We start from the raw sequence: 18678 nt of genomic DNA on the forward strand, positions 1-18678 counted from the left end.
TACAATGTTGATATCTCATTTATAACTTAAAGATTGAATACGAAATTCCAATGATGGATGTAAGATTTCAACTCCCCCTTTCACTTATCAATATTGCATAAGGGAGCTATCATTCAATCTTAAATATTTATTATGGGAATTATTAAAGTTATCGTTATATTTTGAAATTATTGTTTATTACAATACTCATTATTATTATTATTATTGATTAAATCGGGGGAATTCAAGATTTTTATAGCTGGTGGCATTATATTATTTTGTATTACCTGGAATATATATTTCAGGTTGAAACTTCTTGTTAACAATAAACAAATGTTACGACTAATGTCTATCCTTGAACAACCCAGTACAATAATAATAATAATAATAATAATAATAATGATAATAATAATAATAATAATAACACGAATCCATCATTCAAACTTAAATAATTATTATGGAAATGATTAAAATTATCGTTATGTTTTGAAATTATTGTTAATAAAATTATTACAATATTACAATAACACCTGGATAAACAGATGTAGGTATATTTTGTCCTGCTGACAATGTGTTATCTTTCTCGTGATGATGATAAGCCACGATACTTGATACGATAACACCTGAATAAACAGATCTACGAATGTCTCCTCGTGACGATGAATGTTATCTTTCTCGTCAGCATCATAAGGTTTCGCATACGAAATTCTATCAAAACCTCGGCGACTCTCGCGTGAAGCAGTTTCATCTAATTCAGTGCTTCCAGCAAAAATCTGATCCTCATCGGAACCTAGAAGGAATCCTCCACATGGACGACGTTCACCAGACGTAAGTATCTACACAATTTTTAACCTCTTTCAACCTGGAAAAGTATATATACATATATATATATATATATATATATATATATATATATATATATATATATATATATATATATATATATATATATATATATATATATATATATATATATATATATATATATATATATATATATATATATATATATATATATATATATATATATATATATATATATATATATATATATATATATATATATATATATATATATATATATATATATATATATGACAATTATTTATTTTCAAAACGTGCCTTTTACCTTTCCCAGGAATTATGGTGAAGGCAGTGACATTAATGTGGATAGAGATGTCAACCACCCTCATAGCCCTTCGTCACAGGAACTAAGGGAGATAAATGAGGACTGCAATATTTTACTTCGATGGCCTGACTACGAAATGATGCCAACACGAGATGACTGGGCAGAAGTAAAGTCTTCCCCGTCTCCTAATAGTGATGTTGCCTCCACCTCTTCTTCTACTGTCCCCTACTATGTTGGTGGTGGTAGGCGACAGCCTCCTACTTCCTAGCAACATGAGAATGGTGAAGACTCTGCCGGACGTCCAAAGTTCAAGAACAACGTCTTCCGAATCTTCGACATACCCCTAAATGCGGTGAGTTACAGATGCATTATTAACTGTGTTTCGAGTCATAGACAATTAATTATAGAGATGATCAAGACGGCCTTAAATAAGTTTGACAGATTCTCGGGAAATATTTCCCTCACCTTGAAAATAGAGATAAGTAAAATGACTGACAACGTGACTCATATTTCTAACTTCTTTTACCTGCGAACAACACCTTTCATAGTTACCCTGGGGGAGGAGGATGAGTTCATTAATCACACTTTGGAAAATCTACCTGTCATGCTAGAGGAAAGAATGAATGCAGTTGAAGGATCCGGATGGAATATAAGGAAAATAGCAGTTATGGAGCTATTTGTCAGTCGTAGAAAATTGGGTAATATTGGTCACTTTACCCCATATCCCGCAGGTATTGGAGGAGCCAAGAATATAATCAATATTAATAGCGGCTATAATTACCTTATCACTTCCCTAATTGCATTTTTTATTATTACAGCCAAGCCAGAAATCCAGCTAGGGCATTTGCATAGAGATATTAGGAATAAAATAGGGGGTGATATTAATATTAACTTTAACCCAACAGCAGGTATATCCTGGGAAAGCTTAAAGACTCTTGAGAAAGATAATGACATTAACATCTACATCTATGCCTTAAAGAAAATAGAGAAATCCAATAAAGTAAATAATAAAAAAACATTACACCGTTCATTTAGCTAGGACAGGACGGAACCCATCAGCCACTCATTTTGTTCCTCTCCTACTAATAAATGATGTTCACATTGCCCTTATTAGAAACCTGCTCACTTTCATGAAGTGTCAATGCAGTTATCATAGGCAAGTAGGTCATAAGAGGGTTCAAAGTATACGCAAGAAATGCTTAACATTCTTTTCCTCGGATGACCTCTGTCACTTGCACACATCTTCCTGTCAAAGTATGACAACAGTGTCTTACCCACCACGTGGCTCGTATAAAACCTTTAAAAACCCGACTGCCTTACTTAAAAGGTCTCACATTGCTTTCATGGACCTCGAGGCGTATAACATATACACACCTGGAGATCAGAAAATAATAGCTAAACAAAAACCCTTTGCTTATGCGTATGTTATTGTTAATGGTAGAACATGCGATTATGTAAGTCATAGAATCGGTCACGGGGAAGACTGCATCAATGTGATGCATAATAATCTGACAAGTGACTGGATGGATATTTGCGAGAGTTTGTCAAAATATCCCCTTCATATGACTGAGAAAAGCTTAAGGGATTTCAAAGAGGCTGTGGAGTGTGATGTATGTAAAGTTAAATTTAATGAGAATATACCCAAAAACCGGCCTCATCTACATTATTTACAATATGATAATTATAAGAGTGCTCTATGTAATAAATGCAATCTTAACATTAAGGATGTCGTTCCAACCCTCCGAGTGTACTTACATAATTTGTCCTATGATTTACCCCTCATATTAAAGCATGCCTCTCCTCAATTTAGATTTAATATCTTGAAGAATGACGGTTTAAAATTTTATCACGGCACTGTAGGCAGGATAAAATTCGTAGATTCAGTCAATATAATAAGAGGCAGCATTTCCAATTTAGCTAAGAGTCATATTCGTAATAATGGCTCACTGCATATATCAAAACGATTGTTGGAAGGATATGGAGATGAAGTAAAGGATCTCGTACTTAAGACTGGCAAACAATTCTACCCTTATGATTATGTTACGGGGTATGACATCCTTCTTAAAGATGGTATCCCAACAAGAACTAAATTCAATAATAGGTTGACGAGTTCCTCAATTTCTGAAGATGATTACGAACATATCAAATCTGTATGGAAGGCTTCGCAATGTTGTAATCTCCTTAACTATACCTTATTATACTTACTAGTTGATGTTGCAATGCTGTGTGATATTTTTATGGCATGGAGAGAAGCCTTATTTTCTTCTTTCCGCCTAGACTGCACATATTTCCTAACCTGCACTTCTCTCTCTCTGGAAGCTTTTCTCTGTAGAACACGTATAAAACTACCTCTCATCAGTGATGGAGAGTTGTATCAACTTATCACAGAAAATATTCGAGGAGGGTTCTGCAGTCTAATTCGTCGTCACGCAATCGCCGACAATATATCCATAAATCCTAACTTTAATCCTTCATTGACTAAATCACAATATATACTGTATGCAGATTTCACCTCTCTTTACCCAACCGTCATGGCTAAGTTCAGAATGCCACTTGATGATATTTCAGAGTTATCCCTCTCAGAATTGGATGCTTTCAGACAAAGGGATATCTTGTCCATTGATGCGCATGACGATATTGGATATTTTATTCTATGTGACACAGAGCATGTTGAAGATTCTGTGGCTGTGAGAACTGATGCCTTCCCCCTTGCCATGCAACATCTTAATATCACGAAGGATATGATCTCTAAATATTCTCAGGATCTCCTCAAGGAACTGAATATTAACATCCCCCGAAAAAATAGGAAGCTAGTGGGTACACACCTCCCCATGAATAATAGATTAATATGCCTTCCCCTCTTGCAAACACTCATAAGGTTAGGGTTAAAGATTTCGACTATCAAAAGGGTGTATAAATTCAGACAGGAATACTACCTTCGTGAGTATATAGCAGGATGTGCGGCTATGCGCGCGAGGAGACAGATTGTGATAAGAAATCAACTATAAAAGTTATGATGAACTCTCTCTTTGGGGTTACGATTAAAAATCAGTTAAACTACTCAACCAAGAGTGTAATCGTCGACAATGAAGACACACTCCTCCGAAATGTCTCTAAACATACATTCAAGTCTGTTGATGTCATCAGTGAGGATAGAGTAATTGTAAATCACACCATGACGAATATTACGGCAGATTCTCCCATATATATTGGTTTCTCTATCCTAGACTTATCAAAGAAGATTATATATGACTTCTTTTATGATACCCTCGTAAGATTATACGGTGAAAAGATAAAGCTGCTTCACATGGATACTGATAGTTTCTTCTTTACTTTGGAAGTTGAAAATCTAGATGATGAGTTAAAAGGCTCTTTAAAAGAATATTTTGACTTAAGTAACTTTCCCGAAGACCATCAATTGCACGATGCAAGAGAGAAGGGGAGTCTTGGTTTCTTAAAGCTTGAGACTGCAAATGACCACATTACCGAATTTGTAGGTGTCAAGCATAAAGTATACTCTTACAAGACAACGAATAGCCGATCTAACACTCTTAAAGGTATTCAGCAGTCAATCCAACATTCTATAGAACATCAGCAATATAAGGATTCCATAGAGGGGAGTGATATATTGACAAAAGAAGTGTATAGCCTGCAAAATATTGAGGGTACTATGTGTTTAACCCGTAATCGTAAGATAGCCCTATCTCCCTACGAAGATAAGAGATATTACTTGACGCCATATGAATCTTACTCATACAGTCATCCAAAGGTTCGTGATGATATGGCTGGAAGGGTTAATGAACTTTCATGCCTCCCTCCGGCTATCACACTCGGTGTGGACACCTCTCGCCCCTCCGTTCCTCCTCCTCCTCCTTCTCCTCCTCCTCCTGTTCCAAGACCTAATCCTACTCTTTCTTTGCAAAGATTTCTCAAGAAACCAATTATTATGAGACAAAGGAGTAAAAATAACAATGCACTAAGGAGGGTACGTAGTCAATATTCTCCTCCTCCTCCTCCTCCTACACATTCTTCACCCTCTATATCTGGGATGGTATCATTACAGACAGGTGTCTCTCCAACAGGTTGCATCAAACGGAGAGGAATGGACAACAATATCAATTCACACAAGAAGAGAAGGGGTATACAGACTGGTAGGATAATTATCACAGAGGTTGAAATTCCCGAGGAAGGCGAAGATTTCACCTCTTAACCACTACCCCCTGTTACGGCTGTATACCTCTCATTTTTTTTTTCCTCTAATACCTTCCTTCTCACCCCTAACTCATGGTAAATAGCACTGACTGTGACACTGACCTGATTCAAGTCTGTAAATGCATCTGTAACTCATTTGGTTTAAAAGAAAAATAGAATATCATCATCATCATCATTATAATTTCCATAATGTTTATAGTAGCTCACTCCCGAATAATGGAAACATTAAAAACACCTCGTGTAAACAGATTTAAATAAAGACAATTTTTTATATAATAGCATCCCACTTGAATGAGGGAAATAAAAAAACTTTGAAACTGTAAATAAATGTAAATAAAATTTAAAAAATATATATATAAATCCAGAGTTTCACTAAACTGAACACCCCCCTATAATATAATTTATAGATATGTATATATTGAATAGTTCCTCATTGGCATTCACACCTTCACAATGACAACTTCAAACTTCCCTAAAGACGTGACAAATATATTTTCGTCCCCATCCAGGATAATAATAGCTGGATATAGCAATTCAGGGAAAACACAGTTGACTCAAAAGATTATCGAAAAATATCATTAAGTCTTTCACACTATCCTATACTGTGGAGTAGACGACCATCCCATAGGGCGGCATACCGGGATTAGAAATAAATTTAGAATTAGTAGGGAGATCCTGAATCCTTTTGAATATACAGACAGTGCTGTAGGAGATTTGGGCTTATTATTCGTCCTTGATGATTGCTTTATAGAGGCGTGTGATAATAAATTTGTCACTCAAGCATTCACTGCAGGTCGACACTCAAACATTTCAGTAATATTTATAACTCAGAACGTATTCCACTCGGGTAAATTTAGCAGAAGTATAAGTCTGAATTGTTCTCATTATATATTAATGAGGAATAGGGATATTGGTCAGATCGAAATACTCGGACGTCAGTTGTATGGCAAGAGGAAGGGTCCTGACTTTACTGAAATATATAAAAGGGCTTTATCTCATAATAAGTATGGTTATTTATTAGTTGATCTGTGACCGAATACTCCAGAAGAATTGCAACTTCGTACTAACATAGTAGGGGAGACTGAGTATCAAGTCATTTTTCAATGGTGAGCAGAAGGCATAACTCGATTCTAAAAAGACTTTACGAAACTGAAAAGTCACCGAATAGCTACGGTGGTGTAGAGACATTGTTTAAAAATGCGAGAAAGGTGGATGAAAACATTACTAGGAGTATTGTTAGAGATTTTCTAGAAAGCCAGTCATCATATACCTTACATAAAATCACGCGGAAAAAGTTCACAAGGAGGAAAGTACTATCACCCAAGCCTAGAGTTATAGCTGGTTGTGATCTCGCTGACATGTCGAGACTTGCGAGATACAACCGTGGTTATAAATATCTTTTAATTGTTATTGATATATTTTCCCGCTATCTTCAAGTAGTACCCATAAAGAAGAAAAATGGCACTAGTGTGATGCAGGCACTCAAAACTGTCCTCGACAGTGACGATTTTAAGGGAGTGTCACGTCTGAGCTCTGATGAGGGAGGGGAATTCTATAATAGATATGTCCGTCAATATCTTGATGGGAAAAAGATAAAATTGTATAGTGTATATTCAAGAGAGATAAAGTCTTCAATTGCTGAGCGGGTAATTAGAACATTGAAGAGTAAAATTTACAAACACTTAACTCATAATAATACACTCACTTATATAAATGTGTTAAATGATATTGTTACCAGTTATAATGATTCACCTCATCGCGGGTTAGGGGCTAATCAGACCCCCAATCAGATTCATGTACTAACCGCAAGAGAAGATGTGGAAAGGCAATTTGCGAGGATGTATATTAAGAATGACGAGACTAAAAAGACATTCAGTTTCACTCTCAGTGTTGGAAGGACTGTACGTATTGCCGATGAGAAAAGGAATGCTCCCTTCAGAAGTGGTTTCACAGTGCAGAATACGTATGAGATCTTCAGGATAAGAAGGATTGACAAAAGTCAGCAACCGACTGTCTATTATTTGGAGGATTTAAGTGGTGAAGAAATTCAAGGTGTGTTTTATAGAGAAGAATTAATCCCAACGACTCTACCTGAACTGTATGATATAATAGTGTTGAGGAGAAAAACGGTTGGTGGCAAAAGGAAGTATTTAGTTAAGTGGAGTGGATACCCAGACCACTTTAATTCATGGCTTGATGAAAGCCATATAATTCAAGTATGACCAGCTGTAAAAGGAGGGGTCTAATAGAAAAGAATAAGGAATTCATTATTTTTCTATCCCATTTACCCGCCAAACATACGTGTAAAATAACAGCTGTACTTGGGGGGAAATATATTAATACAATTTCAGAAATATTTCAGAATTTCTTGAAGAAGAATCTGACACAGGACGTGAATAATATCAGGAGATTAAAGAGATGCAGGGAGGAAAACCCCAATACATAAGAAAAAGAAAATTCTCCAAAGTAGGAGAGGTGGAGCTATTCTGTCTGTATTATTACCACTAGCGGCAGGACTAATATCAAGTATCTTCAAATAAAGCTAATAATAAAAAAAAAGTCATGAGGGAATTGTATTTAATTCCAAGACTTACTTACGAGCGGATGATGGGAAAAAAGACATCTGATGAGGGGGGACGAACTGATATTTCAAATGTGCGGGAAAAACCCGAAACTTTGAATGTATCATATCAGGCAAAGGTCAGAAATAGCAGCAATATCCCCTTGAAGACTATTGAACGTCGGAAGAGAAATAGGGATAGTCCGCAAAAAAGGGTTAAGACTACTATAGCGCCCAAGATAAGAGATGTGAGGAATGTCCTGCAGAATAATTCGATTCCTCTCAGGACATACAAAATAAACAGCCAGAACCCCATTAGCAGGCCTTCCCTAGCTGAAATTATCCCCATGTATTTCACTCAGCAGAGAATACCTTATGTTAATAGTGTATTAAATTACTTAGAAAGGTCCATTAGCGTGAGATGGGATGATAATGGGGATCTCCTTTCACCGATTAACAAGTACAATATTTTAGATATGATACAAAAATTTGACGGTAAAAAAGTGGTTGAGGATGAATATCTGAATGACTATGAATATATAATAAAAACTGCTAATATACCTCACTGGATGATTAGAAATAAAGCTTTGATAAAGCAGCTAAAAACTGTCTATGAAATTAAAAAGGGAGGGGGTATACATCAAAGAAATCTCAAGAATAAATATCCTCATCAGGAAATTTCCTGGATTCCTTATTAACGAGGTGCGTGAAACGTGATATAACCTGTTCTATAAGGAGCGGAGGGTAGGACAGTAATCAGATGGAAGGAGTTATAACATGATAGTATATGTTAATTGAAGATAACAAGATGAGTATACACCTCGATGAAGTTGTTTACAAGCGTAGCCTCAGATAAGGTGGAACATGAAATATCACGTCGTTAGGGGGAGGAGGGGAGGGATTGATAAGCAAATCGTATATAAGTTGGGTGAAGGAGCATAGACAATCAAAAGTTTTGAAGCTTTCTTATAGATGGAAGGTAGTAGCACCTGCAAGGTAATATTCGGATCCTTGACCAGCCCTGTCTCCAAGCAGCGAGGTATCTGCATAGTCACTGCCATAAATGCGGTGGCATGTAAGAATTTTGGGGCTGTGAAGGATGTAGTGGAGGCATACCCCTATGCAGATGTGGCAGGGATGAGATATATAAAGCCTGGCACAAGTTACGCATGTCAAAGGGATAGGAATGTGCCGGGTACGGCCATCTTGAACACACCCACGCTTGATTTGTATGTGGATAACCCAGTCGTGGCAACTTTAATAACTCAGTATGGTATAGGAGAGTCGATTGAGAATAACCCATATGCAAGGAATAGTGTTCAGTATTCCCAATATTTACATCACGTGAACGGACTTCGCGAAGATACAGAAGAACGGAGATTACATCACTTCCACAGTGCATTAACAAATTTGAAAGATAAGCTGAATGACCAGAAATTTGATAACGTTCAACATGTGCTTTTCCCATTAGGTATTGGCAGGAGAGGAGGAATTGATGCAAAATGGCTGGCCTACTATCTACCGAGTATATTCACCTTTAATCAAGAACTGGAATGGAGGACTGTTTATATCGTCGCAGGTGAAAAGTTATTTTCTAGTCTGGATGAAAAACATAAAGGGGATATGGTTATATCCAATCTTCTGGAGCCATTAAGAAAATTAGAAATTGTAAATAATTTTGTTTAGGCTGATGAAGAAAATAGAGATACCTGTGGGGCTGACAGAGGAGAGGTTGAATGTCGCTATTTGTCAATGTATTCGCATGCCTGACCATTTCTGTTTATTTTCAATCTATTTCTTTTCAAAAATAAAATGTTGTGAATAAAACTATTGAGTTTCAATTACATCCTCCTAAAAATGTATACTGCATATATAGTTATAAATATGAACTCACTGAAATATCCCTCCTCAGTAGGGTAAGAAGATGTCTGGTGACCACACGCTTTATTTAACCAGTATAGGCTGCTTAGATGCATATCCAGATAACAAGCCTAGTAGATTTATTAACAGGATTGCTACACCGATAGTTTTGGGGGATGATTATGAGTATGAAGTGGGTCTCGTGTCTATCATGCACCCAATTCAGTACTACGCCATAAAGTCGAATGATACACAGTTTCATATCAAGGTGCTTACACGATACCAGTCTGCTAATAATACTTCCACTGGTGAAAGCATGGCGGCACATACACATGCATATACGCCTAATATTAGTGTCATGGCAGGGGATATGAAGAAGTTGGTTAAGAATTTAAACGACGATTTAAATAAGGAATTAAAGGTTTATTTTAGTGATAGGTATTCAGCATTCATTAAACGTAGCACCATATTCAAATGGGATGACACTCAGAAAAAAATAACCATACAATATGTTAAGGGTGATTCATTCAGGAAGGGGGATGTGCAGACAATTCATATAACTTTCAGCAGTGAAGCATCCAATCTGCTGGGCTTCAGAGCTGATACAGAATATATAATCTATGGAAAAGGAGAGAAAAAAGAGGTTTCAAGCTATACATTCCCATCTGAAAATTGTGGAGTTGATTATATGTATATTTATTCGGATGTGATACAGCCGAGTTACTTTGCTGGCAGACTTGTAAATATTTTAGACTGTTTCCATATAGATAACGGCAAGAATAGAGGTATACATAACACATTATATAAACCTCTAAATACAAAGGTGTTGGATCAAATATCTATAATCCTCATGGATCAGAATGGGAGAATCATAAGATTCGTTGAAAACTCTAGCGTGACCTGCGTCCTCCATGTCAGGGTTAGGTGAATAAAATAATAAATACCGATGTACCTAGCATTAATTGACAATTGACCATCACCGGAGGCTGTACTACTGCAGATTTTTTTTTCTTTTTATATTACTATTTCGGAGTAGATACGATCAAGATCATGAGACTGACCTTCGTTCCACCATCAGAAGAGGAATTTAGGAGGCTTTTTCTTTCTTCACCCCTAAGAAGAGGCGGTGGGCTAGAAGATATTTCAATATTTTATCCGACTCGAAGACGGGGAGGAAGTGTGTTGTCAGCTATATCAGGGGTGGTTAGTAGGGTATTACCCTTTATATTCAAGGCCTTAAATCCTTCAGCTAAGGAATTTGGTAGGGCTGTAATGTCCGATATGATCACTGTGGAAAGACCATTAAAGGAATATTTAAAAAAACATGGAGTTCAGGCATTGAAGTCAACAGGGTTAAGACTTCTAAAAGGTTCAGGAAAGAGAAGGAAGTCAAAAAAAGGAAGCAGTTTGAAAGTGATTCGTAAGACTAAGAAGGAGTTTGGAGGAACGCGGAGATTGCATAAGAATGATGTGTATAACCTTCTACATTCATTAGGACGTGGGACATCATAGGGTTTGTATCCTTTCTTTAATATCATTTCATAACTAAGCAGAATTTTCAACTTCACATCATGGCTAGAATGACACCGAATACCCCAGGAAGTGGAAATAAGATTCCAGTATCCTCGTATATGGCAGGAATATCTGAATCATATCCAAATGTTAACAGGCAGCGACTAATTGAAAGTTCACTTAATTCTAAAGAGAGGGTAGACTTCATGCCCAGTAATGTGGGAATTAATCAGGTATTGTCTGATAGGTATATAGAATTTCGTGTGAATGGGGTGGTCGGTTCCTTTCTTGATTTATCGAGTATAACATTAGAATTATTCATTCGTATCACTAGAAATGGTGTCAATTTAACAGCGGCACAAAATGTGGGAGTAGTAAACGGGGTGAGTAATACATTATTCAAGTCCGTATCCGTCTCTTTGAATGAAAAGATGGTCGAGTCATGTCCTTTATACAATTATTTATCTTATATGAAGATGTTGATGAATGTGAAGCCGGACTCACTCGAGAATATAGCGAGGTGTGGATATTTCTATGATGATTATTGTGAAGAGCACGGGATTACGAGGCAATATACTGATGATACATTTAAGGAGGGGGAGCGTTTGGAAGTTAAGCAGATGCCCAAGCTTAAAATCTATGGAATTAACACATACTTCCCACTATTACTAGATTTAGCAACTATTGACATGTATCTAATGGATTCTGTCAATCTGAGAATTCGATTAGAGTTAGCGAATGATAGTTGGGTTATGAACACGGATAAGGAGGGACATTTAAATAATCTGACAATACAGCAATCGAAGTTATGGATAGATCGTGTCACTCCTCATTATAATGCAATGGCTGCGTTGAATCAGTCATTATTATCAAAGCCTATACAATACATATTCAGTAAGTCTCTTTATAAGACATACGTTGTTGGGATTAATGAATCGTCAATAATGATAGATGAACCTTTTGGTTCATGCATTCCAGACAAGATGACACTAGCACTAATTGATATGAGACATTTTTCAGGGGATTATACAAGAAACCCATTATTCTTCCACCATGCAAATGTAAATAATATACATATCACCATTAACGGAAGTACTGTATATAATATAAACGCAGCATTCCCAGAGAGAGTTGTGCAGGCGTATTATGAATCTCGGAAGGCTATTGGCATAGATGATGAGAATATTATATCCTAGGATAGTTTTACGGAGGGGAGAACCATTTTCAATTTTAATTTCGTACATGAGGATATGAAAGAAGCTCTACCAGTAGAGAGATCAGCCAGTATGCGAATCATTTTAAAATTGACTACAGCAGTAACGACACCCCATCTCATTATGCTTTTTGGAGATACTACGGGTATTTTATCGATTGATGCGGACAGGATTATTCATTGTGCTGTGAGGGGTTAGGACTGATGGATACTAGAGAGCTGGATAGAGCTCTAAGGGGGAGGGTGGGGAAATTAGTGAATTACGTAGGCATATTTTCTTCTGATCATGTGGGAGGTATAAGGTTGAGGTCATACAGGGAGGAAGCTATCACCTTCATCGCAAATACGTTGGAAACCTCTTCAGACATCAATAGCATGGGACACTGGGTCTGCTTTTATGTGGCTAAGTCACCTGAAAATTATATAATATTCTTTGATAGTTATGGTATTAGCCCAGAGATATACAGTAAGCATTTCTTGACCTTCTTCAAGAGGAATAAATCCTTTGAATTGTTCAAATTCATGACACCAATCCAGCCAGATTTATTATATAAGTGTGGGTTATTTGTTTTATACTTCATACATTCAGTTAGTCATTACGGGGTAGGGTATACGTTACGGAAAATAAAGACCATGTTTTCCCCCAGTAATTTAAGGCTAAATGATGGGATAGTAGCTAATTATTATTTCACTCGTTTGATGAGGAGACGCTGCTCTGAGTATAAAGGGGGAGAAAAGAGAGCGATTACATATAAAGAATGCATCAGAATGAGGGATAACTATGAACCTTCCTGAGTCTAATTATTAGAAATAGTCATGATAGGGGATGTCCCACGTTTGCACGAGTTTATTTATATCCATGACGGTGAGTTAATTTCTCTTTTCTTTTTTTATTCATTTATTAATTAGGGCCGGGAATTATTCATGGGATTAATTTATTCCTTAGTGGAGGTGGCATCATGAGTCTAATGAGTTATTTGTTTTATACCTTATCAGGATTCCAACCAGACCATTTATATAAGCAGTGGAGGATGAAAACTAATAATTCTAAACCGTGGAGCACAGTGAGGTTGGGATACGAGAGGGCTTTGATGACCTTCAAGAAGTTCACAAAAATGACATTGGAAGCATTCTTACAAATCCGCTTAAAATTTGTATGTTAGGAGAAATGAGAAATACATACATATATAAAGATCAGTCGGGTTGTATAAGATAAATAAAATACTGCTTTTTAAAATATTACTTTCACTATCCAATATATGCGAAACCTTATGATGCTGACGAGAAAAATAACATTCATCGTCACGAGGAGACATTCGTAGATCTGTTTATTCAGGTGTTATCGTATCAAGTATCGTGGCTTATCATCATCACGAGAAAGATAACACATTGTCAGCAGGACAAAATATACCTACATCTGTTTATTCAGGTGTTATTGTAATATTGTAATAATTTTATTAACAATAATTTCAAAACATAACGATAATCTTAATCATTTCCATAATAATTATTTAAGTTTGAATGATGGATTCGTGTTATTATTATTATTATTATTATTATTATTATTATTATTATTATTATTATTATTATTATTATTATTATTATTATTATTATTATTATTATTATTGTACTGGGTTGTTCAAGGATAGACATTAGTCGTAACAGTTGTTTATTGTTAACAAGAAGTTTCAACCTGAAATATATATTCCAGGTAATACAAAATAATATAATGCCACCAGCAATAAAAATCTTGAATTCCCCCGATTTAATCAATAATAATAATAATAATGAGTATTGTAATAAACAATAATTTCAAAATATAACGATAACTTTAATAATTCCCATAATAACTATTTAAGATTGAATGATAGCTCCCTTATGCAATATTGATAAGTGAAAGGGGGAGTTGAAATCTTACATCCATCATTGGAATTTCGTATTCAGTCTTTAAGTTATAAATGAGATATCAACATTGTAAACAAAATGTTAATACCGTGTCTGGCCTTTTATAATATTCATTAAAAGGGTGAAGTTTAGCCATATCATCTTAAAAAAGGGGTGATGTTTAGCCATTTAATCTTAATTAATAGGGTGAAGTTTAACCAATGCATATACATATACACACACATATATTATCTTGATGTCTGGATTCACTCTCATATCTCAGGATCCGAGACCCAAGGTGGAACCACCCAGAGACAATAGCTTTTGGCCAGCCAGGGGATCGAACCATTTTTTCACTCACTTGATGGGTTAGGTTAGGTTAGGTTAGGTTAGGTTAGTTTTAAGATTGAATGTTTAGGTTAGGTTAGGTTAGGTTAGGTTAGGTTGGGTTAGGTTAGGTTAGGTTAGGTTAGAGAGAGAGAGAGAGAGAGAGAGAGAGAGAGAGAGAGAGAGAGAGAGAGAGAGAGAGAGAGAGAGAGAGATACGGTAAGGGTAGTCAATGAGGTTAATAATAATAATAATAATAATAATAATAATAATAATAATAATAACAAAGAATAGGGTAATAACTCTACTAACAAAAATTTCAAAACATAACGATAATTTTAATAATTTCCATAGTAATTATTTAGGTTGGATGATGGATTCGTATTATTATTATTATTATTATTATTATTATTATTATTATTATTATTATTATTATTATTATTATTATTATTATTATTATTGTTGTACTGGGTTGTTCAAGGATAGACATTAGTCGTAACAGTTGATTATTGTTAACAAGAAGTTTCAACCTGAAATATATATTCCAGGTAATACAAAATAATATAATGCCACCAGCTATAAAAATCTTGAATTCCCCCGATTTAATCAATAATAATAATAATGAGTATTGTAATAAACAATAATTTCAAAATATAACGATAACTTTAATAATTCCCATAATAAATATTTAAGATTGAATGATAGCTCCCTTATGCAATATTGATAAGTGAAAGGGGGAGTTGAAATCTTACATCCATCATTGGAATTTCGTATTCAGTCTTTAAGTTATAAATGAGATATTAACATTGTAAACAAAATGTTAATACCGTGTCTGGCCTTTTATAATATTCATTAAAAGGGTGAAGTTTAGCCATATAATCTTAAAAAGGGGTGATGTTTAGCCATTTAATCTTAATTAATAGGGTGAAGTTTAACCAATGCATATACATATACACACACATATATTATCTTGATGTCAGGATTCACTCTCATATCTCAGGATCCGAGACCCAAGGTGGAACCACCCAGAGACAATAGCTTCTGGCCAGCCATGGGATCGAACCATTTTTTCACTCACTTGATGGGTTAGGTTAGGTTAGGTTAGGTTTAAGATTGAATGTTTAGGCTAGGTTAGGTTAGGTTAGGTTAGGTTAGGTTGGGTTAGGTTAGGTTAGGTTAGAGAGAGAGAGAGAGAGAGAGAGAGAGAGAGAGAGAGAGATACGTTAAGGGTAGTCAATGAGGTTAAGAGCAGGGGGGTGGAGTTAGGTTAGAGATACCAAGTGGGGATAAGGGAGGGGCTGGAGTTAGGTTAGGGGGGCACCCTTGTGGATCGATTTCCTTATCGCCTTATGGATATGGATGGATCCAAAACTGGCCATTTTCCCTACTTATATATATATATATATATATATATATATATATATATATATATATTTATATATATATATATATATACATATATATATATATATATATATATATATATATATTGTAGATACATACATATATATATATATATATATATATATATATATATATATATATATATATATATATATATATATATATATATATATATATGTATATATACACATATATACATATATGTATATATATACAAATGTATATATATATATATATATATATATATATATATATATATATATGTATATATATATATATATATATATATTGTAGATATATATATATTGTAGATATAGATATATATATATATATATATATATATATATATATATATATATATATATGTGTGTGTGTGTGTGTGTGTGTGTATTGTAGATATATATATATATATATATATATATATATATATATATATATATATATATATATATATATATATATATATATATATATATATACATATATATATATATATATATATATATATATGTATATATATATATATATATATATATATATATATATATATATATACATACATATATATATATATATATATATATATATATATATATATATGTGTGTGTGTCTGTGTGTGCGTGTGTGTGTGTGTGTATGTGTGTGTGTGCATTAGGGTAGTGAGTTGTCCTGTAGGACCCACCACATACCCGTATGCCATTGAGCCCGTCTTCCATCGTCAATGTGAGCCTGTCCTCTTGGAGGATGTCTTGGACGAGCTCTGATAATTTTATTAAGATTTAAGTGTTCCTTAAGAGGCATTTGTGAAGCATTCCCTTGGTTCTATAATTTGGACGGCGTGATTGGTGGCCACCTGGATGTACTCTGCCTCCTACGATTGATTTGTTATTCATCGTCTCGACTTTGACTCACTTTAGTGGATGATTTTTGGAGGAAAGTCACGTTCTCCTAAGCATTGACTTCCATCCCGTCCTACTCGGATGGACTACGGCGAGTACCAAGTATTTTTGGCGCAAATACTAAAAGGTAATCGTAGCAATCTCTTCGAGCCTTTGTCGCTGCCTATTAAAGTCCTTCCTACCTGCCATCGGTAGAGTACGGATATTCACGAATGTTTAATAGTTATAAAGTATTTCTCTTGTCCTTAAAGTGGTTTCGCAACTCTACTGAAGGTTGTTCATGGGTTTATTGTACATAGTGGTAAGCTACTATTCGTTATTTCTGGATAAGTCAACATAAAATTGTAAGAATTTCTTTTAATGCTAACTTACACGGATATTGTATTATTATTTCAGGATAGGATTATCCAGCCTTGATATGGTTGTCATACTTGGTTTTTCTTGTCTTGACCTACTTACAGTAAGGTAACAGTTTGCATATTCCTATGTATAAGTGCTTCTTGCCATATTATTCTTACCTATATAATTAAAGTTAATTCTTAGGCTTTACCACTAACGTGCAATTTCTGTATTTCCCATCCAGGTATGGAGGAGAACCGGATTATTGAAGAGGAAGAGCCCTGTGTCATGCACTTGACACATTTGCAATAAATGATAAATTTAAACATTTCAAAGGTGTATGAATTGACTTCCCTTCAGTATTTTAAGTACCTTATAATGTGACTTCATAGTTTTTTTTTTAGCTCAACATGGCAACATTGGAGGGAAAATAATTTTAATCAAATGCCTGAATCATTTTATAGTTGATGTACAATACATTAAGCAGCGTAATGATGGTCCTCATGATAAAGAAGAAATTAGAATTTGAAGGGCAAGTTGGTGGTAATATGAAAACTCCAATATGATATTTACTTCTATTCTACTGTAAATGGAGATCAATAGAGGAAATTTGAAATATATTTGATTGTTAAGGGATAGAGACTAGTCTAGCATTTTGTGAGTGAAAGAAAGTCCTTAATTAAAATAACTATTTGTTGGGGAAAAATATTAGAATGAGATATATCACGTTGCATAAATTTTTACCTAAAATATAGATTGTTAAAGGTGCTTTTCCATCAATAACATATCAAACAAAAATGAATCAGAATATGTATGGGAAAAAGATAAGTGGTAGTTTATAAGATCATTGTATTTATCAGTAAATTTCCTAAATAAATTTGATATCTGTTGCCATATGGCCTATTATCAATTCATAAAATCTTATGATTATTTTTTTTTGTCCTTCATCATTTTGTTTTCATCCGCGAAGGATATTAAAATCTGAATTCCCTGTTTTACCTGGAGTGATTTTTCTTTCATTGCAACAGTTTTCCGTTTGTGATAATCTGCTAGTTATTGCATTAAACTTATACTATTTCCATTTAACAAACGTCTGCTCACTAATTTATATGATTAAATTTTCGTAGGAACCTCTCATTTAGTACAGTCGGGAAAAAGTCCTATTAATCCTTGCATATACGGGACATGGAAATGGCTCCACCGGTTTTATTATAAAGTGGAAACTTTTGAAAATTTTATAGCTTCTCTGATCTGAAATCAAGCCTTGTGGGTTAAGACGTTTCTCTGCCTATTAGTATCTATTCACTTGATTATTTCAAAAGGAATAAAGTGTCTTGATAAAAACGTTTACGAAGAAACT

At 34.6% G+C, this 18678-nt stretch overlaps 1 pseudogene; it reads left to right on the forward strand.

The window, feature by feature from the left end:
• Positions 1-11075: 11075 nt before the first annotated feature.
• On the forward strand, positions 11076-12664 carry LOC137640430 (uncharacterized; annotated as a pseudogene).
• Positions 12665-18678: the final 6014 nt, after the last annotated feature.

Source organism: Palaemon carinicauda, chromosome 5 (assembly GCF_036898095.1).
Source record: "Palaemon carinicauda isolate YSFRI2023 chromosome 5, ASM3689809v2, whole genome shotgun sequence".
In the NCBI taxonomy this organism is placed as follows: domain Eukaryota; kingdom Metazoa; phylum Arthropoda; class Malacostraca; order Decapoda; family Palaemonidae; genus Palaemon; species Palaemon carinicauda.